At 29.6% G+C, this 13,310-nt stretch overlaps 1 long non-coding RNA gene across 9 annotated transcripts in view; it reads right to left on the reverse strand.

Annotated features, from left to right (window-relative positions):
• Nucleotides 1-12,871, reverse strand: part of LOC143243379 (uncharacterized) — a 169,995-nt gene extending 157,124 nt beyond the window's left edge. For 5 of the 9 annotated variants that reach the window (XR_013024386.1, XR_013024388.1, XR_013024384.1 and 2 more), the window contains exons 1-3: nucleotides 11,765-12,871; nucleotides 6,743-6,825; nucleotides 4,476-4,553 (exon numbers count right to left, since the gene is read on the reverse strand). This is a non-coding gene — a long non-coding RNA (uncharacterized LOC143243379). The remainder of the gene's footprint in view (nucleotides 1-4,475; nucleotides 4,554-6,742; nucleotides 6,826-11,764) is intronic. The other 4 variants (XR_013024381.1, XR_013024380.1, XR_013024385.1 and 1 more) reach the window with 3 other exon arrangements.
• Nucleotides 12,872-13,310: the final 439 nt, after the last annotated feature.

The following is a 13,310-nucleotide window of genomic DNA, read 5'->3' on the forward strand; positions in this document are numbered from 1 at the left end:
CTAAAATCCTTTTTACTAAAAAACAACTTTGTGCAATTATAATAAAACAGTTAAACTTCCTTAAGGCAGTAAGCTAACAAGAACTTAGAAATTATATTTTTATTTAAAACATAACAGAGCTTCTTAAGACATGTTAATGCACCAAATATATACTTGTAACAGTCTTGTAGCAAACTACTCACAGTTGTTTGTTCAATACAAACTGAAATTCAGATGTATCACTGCTCACATGTTTTCTGTCTTACACACTTTACATTTGATAAACTGGTTTTGGCTAAATTTATGTTCCTGCACCTTGATGTAATTTTTATAGCAAATTAGTTTGTTGTTAGTGTGAAAGTATATATACCCCTTGTCTTTCATTACAAATATTAAATATTATAAATTCAAACAATTATTTATCTGTTAATAAGAACTAGAGTATACAAATAATTACTAAACATTATATATCAAATTTATACACACCTAGTAACCACCAAAAGTAACAGATTTGCAGATGAATGAATACACCCTATGTTCAAAGAAAGAAAACACAATAGTTAATTAATAACCTGCCTATAACTAAATAAATGTTTCCATAGCTAATACAAAAATCTATGACAAGTCACATTTTGTATACATGTGTAAAGAAGTAACATATCACTTAATATATGATTAAGAACTGAAACTATTAATGTTTGGAGAAACTCCATAATTACAGAATTGACAAAAGCAAAGACAAGTTTGTTTTGCAAATACTTGTGAAACATACAGCTGTCTTTATTTTTCTCAATTCTATGTTACTTGACAGGTTTTTACCTTATAACAGTAATTATAAATTTTTTATTAGACAACTTATTTTCAGATATTTATAATTACTTCCCATTTATATTTGTGACAAAACTAGTAACTCTACCTGCTGTCATTTTCAACTTTCTTAACTCAACTAACAACAAAATATGGATGCTGCAAAAAATGGGAATATGAAGAAACATCAATCTTGGTCATCCAAAGTTTCAAACAAAAAAGAACACTGAGAAGTGAGAAAATTCATCACTATAAACTCAGGAAGGTCTAGAAACATGGGACAGAATGATGACCAAATCCCCCAGTGCTACGGGATATGAGAAACAGATGAAAATAAAATCTTGGGAGAGGGTGATAAATCCTTTTGACAGTAACTTTGCCTAAAAGGTTTGACATTGCCTTAGACAAATATAAGAAAGAAGAGAAGGGATAAGAATGGAAACAACAGAGGATAAAGAATGATGAGTTTTATCAATGGATAAAACTTGGCAGAACAAATTCCAGAACTTTATAAAGACTTTCTTTTGGGTTTCAAGGGCCAGGAAAGCTACCATTTTAACAATATGATTATAATTGTGCTTTAAATTGACAAATGAGTACACAGTATTAATGTTAAGAGCTTAATTTGCAAAATAAATAAAGATAGTATTCAGAAACTATTTTGGTGTATTTTTAATTATTTAATAAAATATATTATATGTATCAATAAAACATCAACTGTCCAAGCCATGTTTTCAATTTCACAAATGTTTGGAATAATTTTCACTGACATAAATATTCTATGCACAAAAAGATCAATGTCCCAGTCTGTGTCACATTTCCATTTCTTCTTTGACTTGATCCAATCATGGTTTTTCTCTTAATGACCTTTCAGAATAGATTCAGTTTCATCTCTACTGCTGCAGGTTTCACATTTTTCATCACTTGAGACTTCTTGGATTTGTATGTCAAAGTACAATCGTTTTTTTCTTTTTTCAGTTAATCTAGGTTTTCTCACTTTTCTACCAATTTTTACTTTTGTTTAAATTGTAACTTTTCTGTTTCCAAATGCTTTTCTCACCCCTTTCACAAATATAATAATTTGCAGAATGATCTAGACTTACAGCATGCTTATTAGCATCACAAACTAGTTTTTGTGTTGTGTGTATCCTTTTGCTTAGGACATTCTCACCTTGGAGTTCACTGAGATTCCAGTCTCCAAACTAGTTTGTCCATGTGACAAGACAGAAAGAATCTTCCATCACACTCTACAAATTTGGATACTTTATAAAGTGCTTTTCCAAAAAATGCATCTGCTCTTTTATTCTCCAAGTTGAAATCACTAAATGTACTGAAATTAGCCATGAACTCATTGTGAAGAAACTGAGTAAACTGTTTTGTGATTTCATCAGTGTTTATTTTAACTCTGTCAAATTCAACAAAGGAGTTGAGAATCCTATTCAATTTCCTTTAAGAAATGTAACACTTTACAACAGCAAGACTTGCTGGGAAAAAGCAGATATTGTCTCTTACTACAGTTTATTATAATTAGCACTTTTCAAAAACGTCTTGGCCATTGCTAGTAATTCTGTTCTATACTGTATTCTGAACACCATTTTTGTGCTTGTCACTTAGTTCTAGTTAAGAAAGAAGCCTTGTTGAAGAAAACCTAATGCTGATTTTATTATAAGCCAAGAGATCATCTTCCTGCAATTTATATCAATCCAATTTGAGCTTTGTATTCAATGTTTTCTATATATCTGGTTTCACAACAAGATTGAGCAGTTTTTTGTGATGACAAGAAACTTACTTGAAGTAAAAATGTATCTCAAGGCAGCCCCTGTGGATATTAAAACATTTATTTACATGACCTAAGAAGGTTTAAACGTTGTTCTCTACTTTATTTTAATAAAAGTTTTAACACCCGAACCAGCCATCCTAAGATACATGAGCACAATTTTCATCATGGTTTGGACATCACCACCCAGAAGAAGAGTCATGGGCTTGTCTGATTGCATTTTCTCAAGATAAGGTTGAACTAGCTGCTGACAAGGGGTGATTGCTGCAGTGATATCAGTGTGTTTTATCAAACTGTACCAAAATAATCAGACAAAGACTATTTTAAGAAAAGGCCTATTGAGTTCCTTTTACAAACCATCAGACATATATTCGGTCTAAACACAGGTTCATGATACAGGTTGATTTATTTGATACAATGTAGAAAAACAATTATTATTTTTTTATGATATATATGTATGTATATCATCAGTGAGTGAACACACCGAAAATGTCTACTCAAAACCACTAATAATAGACCTACAACAAACAGATCTATTTGAAAAACGAATAAGTTAATGATTTACTGGGCCTAACAACAATACATTGGAATGAGCAGCCACATGTGTGGCTTCACAGTTCCCTGCCTAAACTGATAACTCTTATCATTCAGTATCAAATAAAAATTGATGTTGAAAGGTTTCATGCAAGCAATAAAAAAAAAACAAAAAAAACTGGACACATCTTAACTCTTAACATCCAAGTGCCAAATTGAGAGGCAGTATGGAGGCAGCCAGCTGCATTAGGATGTGATGTTGTAATAGGGACAATTACTAAAAGGAATGAATGTGTTTTTCTGACATGAACTGTAACCTGTTAGGATTGAAAATATAAAACACTGGTCACGATGTTGAATACATATGGTATATTATATGATGAGATCAAAATTGTTACTGATAAGAAAACTGATTCAATAATCATGGAAGATTTTAATTTTACACATTTAATGGAATCATATAGAATGTAACAGAGAGAAAATTTATTGGAGTGGTTCAGAATTTCTATACCAACTGGTGCTGTTTTAGTTTCTAGAAGTACTTCAGGGATTAATGCTTGAGTTATCTTTTAAGTGTATAATTAGCAATTTATCTTAATTTGTTGGTGAAATTAATCTTTGGGTACATCTAACTGTATTGAAGATTCTGAGGTATTACAGAATGAACTAAGTAAAATGGTAAGTTGAACAAATGTTTGTTAAATGATATTTAAATACAATAAGTACAGGATAATTCATTTGACTTAAATTAGATCACACATTCAATAAAGATGGAAACTAGCTCAAAGCATGAATAAAGAAAAAGGTCTTTACATGGTAGAAAACAATTCACACAAGCCATTCAAAAAAGTACTTCTTTGTTGCTATAAATATAGCGAATATAATTTATGATGTATTTTAAAACATCACAATTAAACGATTTAAAAAGATACCTCCTTATGTTAAGTCTCACTTGGCATTCCAAGTGAACAATTTTGGTCTTGTTATCCAAGATACTGACTTAATGAAATGTGTTCAACTAGGATTATTCCAGGGATGGAAGGATTACTTTATAGGGCAGGGTAAGATCTTTCATCTTATTTTGTTGAGCTATACTCTGATGATAACTTAAAAGGAGAACAGATTAGGTCTTGGAATGGACCAAATGAATTACATTTAAGGTAATTTCATTTTTCTAACAGGATCATTGAGTTATGGAACGAGTTGTTGTGAGTAATTACTTACAGTAATAATACTTCTCTAAAATCTGAGATGTAATACTACAAGCAACATCTTATAGCTACATTGAATTTGCAATAAAATACCTGTGTATAGTAATTAAAAATCTACCTTGCATATCAACACTAATTTTAATACTACTACAAAAAAGAATTCTTACATTATACTCGAGGTTTCCTTGCCAATGTCAAAGAATGCAGATAAAGCCTATTTTGATCTGATTTGCACACACCATAGTCTGTAGTAAAAATTATATCCAAATTAAAAAAAATTTAATAACAAATTATACAAATTAGAGCACCTGAGTAAAAGCAAAATTTATTTATTTGATACTAAAGTATTGGATGTTTCAATATTATTTTAATCTAAACAACTCAAAACTGACCCAAATGTCAAAATCCATAAACACACACAGTTAAGATTATAATTTGACTACTTGTAATTTATGCTTGAATTTTTTTTAACTTATCAACTTTTAAATTGGAAGGAACAACAACATGATGTAGTCATTATTAACCTGGTAAAAGAGCATTCTAAACAACAATTTTTCTTTCTGATGACCCACAAGTTTATGAACAAAATTATAAATACCTTGTACTTAAACTGATTACATGAAAAGTTATTTCGACAACTATAAAAACTTGTTGTATAATATTACACAAACAAAGATTATTAACACAACCTAGCTCACCATTGGCAGTGCTATGGCTCAACTTTGAACTTTCCAATAAGAATATGACACAGAAGTTGTTTTATTAAAATAAGTTTTTAACTTGATTGATAACTCTGAATTTCATTTTTGCCTTAAAAACCTGAGAATCAATTAAACCAACAGGTTTTTATGATTGTCTTCAAAATATATACACTAATTACAGAAACAATATGAACTGTTCATCACATAAATGTTCTTAAGTTCTAGAAGTATCACTCTGTCTGGTTTAAATTTTGAGGATGAAATAAATATTTTACTATTAATATTTCAAAGCATCTGTTGGTACAGAAGTTAAGCTGTTTTAAGATCTACCATTACTATGATTACAATTAGTAAAATTTGTATTTCTCTACCAAACCCCTTTCTCTAGTTACAACAATAACTGACTCCAATGTCACTGACCTTCCAAGAATGTGTGGAAATAATCCTGTTATAACATTAATCCATGATATCTGTTGTGCACATTTCAAACAGTTATAAACAGGACTTACAAAAATCAGAGTTATGCATGACTCTTTTATCATAATTTAATTACCATATTCTTTGTTATTATTATTCAATATGTTCTATGACCATTCTTGCACGTAAATTTCATAAAATAAGAACATTCATTTCATGTTACTATTATTAATTTATGTGCATAAAGAATGTATTTTCCATAAATGCATTGCTCATAAGTTTGATCCTTGGTGTTAAATGAAAACAAGAGAACATACACAATGTAGAAAAAATATACAATCCAAAAGTGAACAATAAAATGATTACAAACCAGAATATACAAAAAGGAGGAATTAGTAAAATTACACTTTTCAAACAATTTTAATTAAATGATGAACTTATATGTAGTATTTTGATTTGTATTTTACTAACTAAAGAGAAGCTATATTCATATAGGATTTTCTATAACTCAATGACAATTAGTAAATCAAATAGGCTTCACATTTATATTTAATATTGTGATGAATTAAGTGTAATACCTGAAGAAAACGTTATTTTTATTTTATATATTTCAGAATGAAAATGTTTAGTTTCAAAAGTTTAAAAACAAAATATAATGTTGTCTTTATGTACTAAATTAATTTATATTAAGCATATTTCAAATATAGGAGTTACTTAGAATAAGAAAGAGTAATACCATTGTCACCATTTTATTATGTTTAAATAAAATTAATTCTCTTCTTAGTAGCAAATTATTTAAAATTTTTATTCAAATATCAAAATCGTAAAATTCAGTATATAATTAAAAATGAAATATAAATTATGATAGTATATAGTCTAATTCTCTTCTTAGTAGTAAAATATTTAAAATTTTTATTCAAAAGATCAAAATCGTAAAATTCAGTATATAATTAAAAATGAAATATAAATTATGACAATATATGATTTACTTTGACTATTTAAATTTAAAATAAAAATCCTTTTAATCAAAAGTGACCATGTTCATATTTTAAATTTCATACTTAATTTCTTATTTATTTTGCACACAAAAAACAACCTTAAAATACTGCAAATAATTTGTTTTCATCTACCACTGTTCAATATTTTGCCCATAATAAATCTACAATTTGTACAATAACATTAATGAGTTAAATACTGATCAAGAAGAATTCTCTTGGCCCAGCTGTCAACACACAGCTACACAGAGAAATACCATCTAAAGTATAAATTAACCCAATTCATAAAGCTGGTTTTTTATAATGTTCACAGTTACATACCTGTCTAAGCAGCTGGACTGGACAATTGTTTTCTAATGCTAACATCAGCAAAGAATAAATCAAGGAACCTCCAGCATCTCCATCTGAGAAAATAAATGTATATGATAAATAACAAATTTTGTTCATGTAAAAACCATTGAAGTTAAACTGTTAGATAAGCACACTCATTGTTAAAATTTATCTTAAGATGGCTGGTATGGGTATTAAAACTTTTATTAAAATAAAGTAGAGAACAACATTTCAACCTTCTTAAGCCTTAACCTTCTTTAGGTTAAAAAAAGAGTTTTGAGAAGTGAAATTCAAGTGAATTTCTCATCACAAAACACTCATTGTTAATTCACTGTTCTTTTGGGGGATTACATATATACTATATTATCAAAAGTACTGTAATATAAATATATGACAAGGTGGTTATGTTTCATTTTGAGATTTCATTTAATAGGATATGAAAATACAGCTGACAATAGTTAATAACACTTAATACCAACCATTGACAAACATCTGATAAAATATTTTTATTCCAGTGTTTGTGTGTGTGTGTAAGTATATATTTTCTAATAAACAAATATAAAAAACTGAACAAATCAGAAGAATCCCTATGGTACAGACATAGGATATAAAATGTATCATAGGTCTCAGAGGTGACTGAAAAAGTAGGACCCACACTGTGATGGGGATAAATGAATTGTCAGTTTCAAACTCAACTGTGAGTTTCACAAAAAGAAATACATAAATAAATAATAATAAAATAATCAAAATAAATAAAAATTAGGAGAGCAAGATGTGAGTACTCAAGCCCATAATGTCTCACATCTGTATCATCCTTTACTACCTGCAAACTGTTGTGGGAAGGTGACTGCTCTCCAAAGTAAAGAAAATGTAATAATAATAATAAGGTACTAACACTTGAGTGTAAGCAAGATAAACTGCAGCATTTTTTATTTTTATTTGGGTTTGTTTTTAATGCAGTTTTTCCTACTGATTTTATTTTACTTGACTATCAAGTATTAATCTTTATTTATATGTAGACAGGCTGGTGGTCCTACACATGCAAGGAAAGATATCAACAGTAACTATTAAAAATCACTCACATAACATTTTTTTGCGGAAAATAAAAAAGAGAATCTCAGTATATTAGAAAGCATACAAATGAAAAGTTACATACCGAGCAAGTTTCTTCCCACCACACACAACAACAACAAAAAAAAAAATACGTATACATATCCTAACATAAATATCTAGAGTGTATCTCTACATAGCACTAATACTTACTTAGTATAAAACACGCATCTAACTTAAAAAGCAGAAACCTTACCACTGAATATTATTATTCACATCAGGTTAACCATTTTGCTATGGGTTCAGTGTGATATACAAGTTCATCTATACAACTGCACACATTAAGTATTTGCACTATAACTTTTGATGCAGCATGTATCTTCACAAAATTTGGTAAAGATTACAAATATTTTGTGTACAAAGATATCAGATTTTTTAATTTTTATTAAAGATTCTTTGTGAATCTGAGTGCAAACTGATTTCATGTTATGATTAAAAAAAATTATTCTTTGTTTAAAAATCTCAGATATTATTTTCACAATCTCTAAAACCTCCTAAGTACTTTCAAACACTTATTTTCAGCGAGACTTTGTTTTATGTTATTTTCTCTACTCTAATTATGTGTGATCTGTCATTTGACCAACCTCGCAACCATCATAAAAACTTTGGAAATAAATGTAAATGAAGTTTTTCATGCTAGAATGACTACATATTATAACACAAAAAGACAGTAATATAAAACTGACCTTTAGTCTTTCCTGTCTTGGCTGCATTTTAGTGGACTAATATTTTATAATACAGTCACATTTCAATTATTGTACATTATACTCATAACTAATTACTATTTAGAAATAAGTTATGGAGCTTATTTTTCTTAAATATTGAATGATAAAAAATAAAGAAGTAAAGCAAACAATTATCTCTTCTTGCTACAATTTTTGTACTCAGTTGCTGCTCTAAGTCTTTTAAAATTTTGCATATGAAGGATATCAAACAAAATTTTTTTTCAGGTTTTCTACACACACACACACACACACACACACACACACACACACACACATATATATATATATATATATATATACAGTTAAATTACCAAAACATCATAAATAACTAAACTGATACCATAGAATTTAACTGTAATTTATTAAGCTTAGTACCTAAAATTTATTTAGATTTAGTAAAATATGAAATTTCAATCAGACTAAAGACACAACCTATCTTCTTGAAATTTTGGTTTGAAAGAATGTGGCAGCTTTGTTACAGATTAAAAGAGCTGAGTAAATTACTCTGGAGGATATTCTAAACTTCTGATTGGTTATTCACATATCATTTTGAAGTAAGTGTACATAACGAACCATATGGTGAAAGAAGCCACTAGGTTTGATTCAGTATGCAAGTCGTATCTCAGCAAAATAAAAAGATATAAGGTTCTCATTTTTCATTCTAGCCTGATAATATTAATAATTTGAGTTTCTAATTAGTATGAAACTATAGACTTAGTATTTTGGGATCACAGTCATCTGATTTTAACCAATGCTGCATTGAAAATACTACACGACTCACTGAAATCTATATTCAGGTTCTTTAAATATTTAACCTTTAAATTAAGAAATTAACTTATGTATGTACATAGTATTAAAGTTTGAATTATAATCTACAATGTGATTCCAAATTTATTGACCTAAATTCATAAAATAGTCTTTCAATAAAATTTTGAATGTAAGGCAACAAACACAATGACATCACGTTTGAGATGTATTTAGGAGGTTTTAAGAGATTATGCAAAAAGATTTGAGATTTTGGCAATGAAGAGTAGTTTTTTTCAGTCATAACATGAAATCACTTTGCACCCTATTTTCACAAGCAAATCTTTAGTAAAGATATTTCATTAAAAAGTTTGATTTTTTTGTATACAAAATACTTGTAATATTTAGTAAAAGTCTACCACATTTTGTGAAGATACACATGCAATAACAAAAGTTATAGTTCAAATACTTAACATGTGCAAATTTGAAGGTGAAGTCGTATATAATACCGAGCCAGTAGCTAAAGGATTAAATAATTCTCCTTTTCATCAAAGTCCACAAGACAGATTCAATAACTTCAGAATGCCATTCAATAAGACAATTTATTTCTTCTCTATATCTGTTATTACAAGCTGTGAAACTCACTTTAGAAATTGTCCATTATGACTTAAACCAAAAGTCAATCTAACTTCACTTTTACAAACATACTTGCATTAATTTGAGACATTATGATGTAACAGTACTCAATTTAAGCAACAAGAAAAATTCAGAAGGTTTGAGTAATGTGACATTAATTCATAACTGGTTTTAGAGTTAGGTAAACAAATCTGCAATAAACTATTTCTTCCAAGTTATACATTTCCTGTAATGAAAATATATTTGCGATAGGTATTTATCTCCTCTCTCAAATATAGCAATATGGTTCAGTGCTACCCTCTATATGCAAAATTCTTTGCATGCCACAAGTCTTCAACTTTCACAAACCACACAATCAAGTATCTATAGGATATATATTTTCAATATATTCTTCTCACATATACAGCTAGAATCTCACACTCAACAAGTAATTTTTCTTGACTGATACAAGAAAAAAGAAGCATCCATCATAAGCTTCTGAAGAACATGCAAAAAAACAGGAGATCCTCAAAGTAGAAGATCCTATGTAGGAGACCACACAACTTCTGTTACAGGTATATTCTACACCCAATGTTGTACCCATGCATTACTTCCACTAAAATGTGTAACTAGAATAGGCAGAGAGTCCAGTGACAATGATAGAAATAAGTATCCTTCAAAAGCATATGACAGACACCATAAGTGTGATCCCAACAAGGAACACACATGGGAAACCACACCACTTCTGTACCAGGTATACACTATGCAAAGTGTGGAAACAGGTGTCACATATATGGGTGGAAAGTGAGAAGAGCACAATCAAATGGGAAAGAAAGAAAGAAACACTAAGTGAGTTTGAATCCAAACAACAATACACTGGAATCTCAGTCCCCATGAAGAAAGACTAGACAAGAACCATTTACAATCAGATATGTGAGGAATGTGCTCAAAATGTGTTGAGTCGCTAAGGCAAGTGGCTCATCAACTCCAGTCCAAACCCAAGCAGCATCAGGATTACTATTTCTGACTTGTGATTGAGGAGGATCCCCACCATCTTTATCTCAAGGTTAGTAGAACAGTATTATACACATGCCTAACCAATCTACTAAAAGAAGCAAAAGAGCAAATCCACAACCACCCACACATACAACAGTCCAACACTCAAATGATGGTGTGAAGGGACGTACCAGTGTGGCGTTTGCATTGCAGGAAAAAACAAACACTGTTAGGAGAAAAAGACACCTCTTATAACAACCAATCTCCCAACAGTTTACAACTAGGAAACCCTCAGTTGAGACACTCAGACCTGAAAACAGTAATGGTGCTCAAAGCAACAATAATAATTTCAGAAATTGTAAAACAAACTTAAGAAGTCATATTAAACCATGAAGAATTCAAAAAAGAGAAAACAAAATTAATAAACAAAGGTAAATTATCTCTGCAAACGACTACAGAAACAATTAACTGTAGCAAATCAAGTTAATCATTACTTCACAAAAGAAATGGAATTAATACTTGAAGGAAAAGAGTTAACAACTGAAAACATCTGCACTCAATCACTGTCTAATAAGAAGTAACAGTTCATTGTAAAGGGAGTCAGGAGGGTGTGTCACACTCCTATTGGGAGTTTACATGACAACTTACATGCCAGACACAGTTGAGCCACATGGAAGTTCAAGGATTATGGCATGACAAACATTTCTGCACACAGAAGGCAGCACTGAATGAAAATAGTTATACATGTAAGAAGAAGTACTGTACTACACCAGAAACTTTACAATTTGGATTCAATCTATAATCAAAAACATATTCAACTTACCCACAACGCATCTAGAATTCCATATGCAAAGTCTTTGTTCCCTAACAGATCATTTAGGACTAGGTTAACAACCTGACAAATGTACAAAAAATACATGTATATACACACTATTTTATTATGCCATCCCACATTATGTTCAACATATAAAGCACTTAAATTCAAACTAACATACAGAACTCATATTCTTAATTTTCCATGGTCTTTTTCAATTTCTTATAACAATACATGCATAGTTCATTCATAAAATTCATTTACTGTTTATTGTACTTTTTAATCAGTCAAAATGATTCATTTTATAATCATGCTATTCTTTATAACACACTACATTAGTTCTTGTAGATGATTATAAGCAGCTACACATCTTCCTTAAGCATTCGTGATGAGCACAATCAAGTTCACAGATTAATCCCACACTCTTTAAATGAAAGTAGTTTTATGAGTTTTATTAAATATTGGACAAAATAAAGTGTGGAAAAAAACCCCATAAAACTCTACCCTTTCATAAAAAAAGATATTACTTTATGGTAAGTAACCAGAACTATTATACAGCCAATCAAATTTTATTTAACAATGCCAAACTGATTCACGCTACAACGTGTAACATTGACATCCACTGCATTAATGATCACATGCCTAGAAAGTACTAGTTTATTCCATTCTTTCTCCTCCATAAATTGTGAAACAAAGTTACCCTGTCTATTATAAATTGTCTATGTGATTACTTAGTAAGTTACTTAGTTGTAGCATTTCTATGTTTGAAAACTGCTATAAGAATAGTTTTACTAAAGTTAATTTTATTTATTTATACAATAGTCATAAATTGTAGGAAAAGACATCATATTACTCATCATCAAATGCAATTACAAACAATGATTTATTTATAAAACAAACTCATAATATATAAGGGTGTCAATAATAAACTCTTATTCACTGTGCTATATGTAATGCTCCCATTAATTTATGGGGGAGTCAAAACAATAAAGATTACAAACAATGTATATAAGCATGTTAGATGGATGTGGCTAAATCAGTCAATATATGAATTAAATGTATGATCTTCTATCAAAGCATGTTAGATGGATGTGGCTAAATCAGTCAATATAAGAATTAAATGTATGATCTTCTATCAAAGCATGTTAGATGGATGTGGCTAAATCAGTCAATATATGAATTAAATGTATGATCTTCTATCAAAGCATGTTAGATGGATGTGGCTAAATCAGTCAATATAAGAATTAAATGTATGATCTTCTATCAAAGCATGTTAGATGGATGTGGCTAAATCAGTCAATATAAGAATTAAATGTATGATCTTCTATCAAAGCATGTTAGATGGATGTGGCTAAATCAGTCAATATATGAATTAAATGTATGATCTCTATCAAAGCATGTTAGATGGATGTGGCTAAATCAGTCAATATAAGAATTAAATGTATGATCTTCTATCAAAGCATGTTAGATGGATGTGGCTAAATCAGTCAATATAAGAATTAAATGTATGATCTTCTATCAAAGCATGTTAGATGGATGTGGCTAAATCAGTCAA

This window comes from Tachypleus tridentatus, unplaced genomic scaffold (assembly GCF_004210375.1).
Source record: "Tachypleus tridentatus isolate NWPU-2018 unplaced genomic scaffold, ASM421037v1 Hic_cluster_2, whole genome shotgun sequence".
In the NCBI taxonomy this organism is placed as follows: Eukaryota; Metazoa; Arthropoda; class Merostomata; order Xiphosura; family Limulidae; genus Tachypleus; species Tachypleus tridentatus.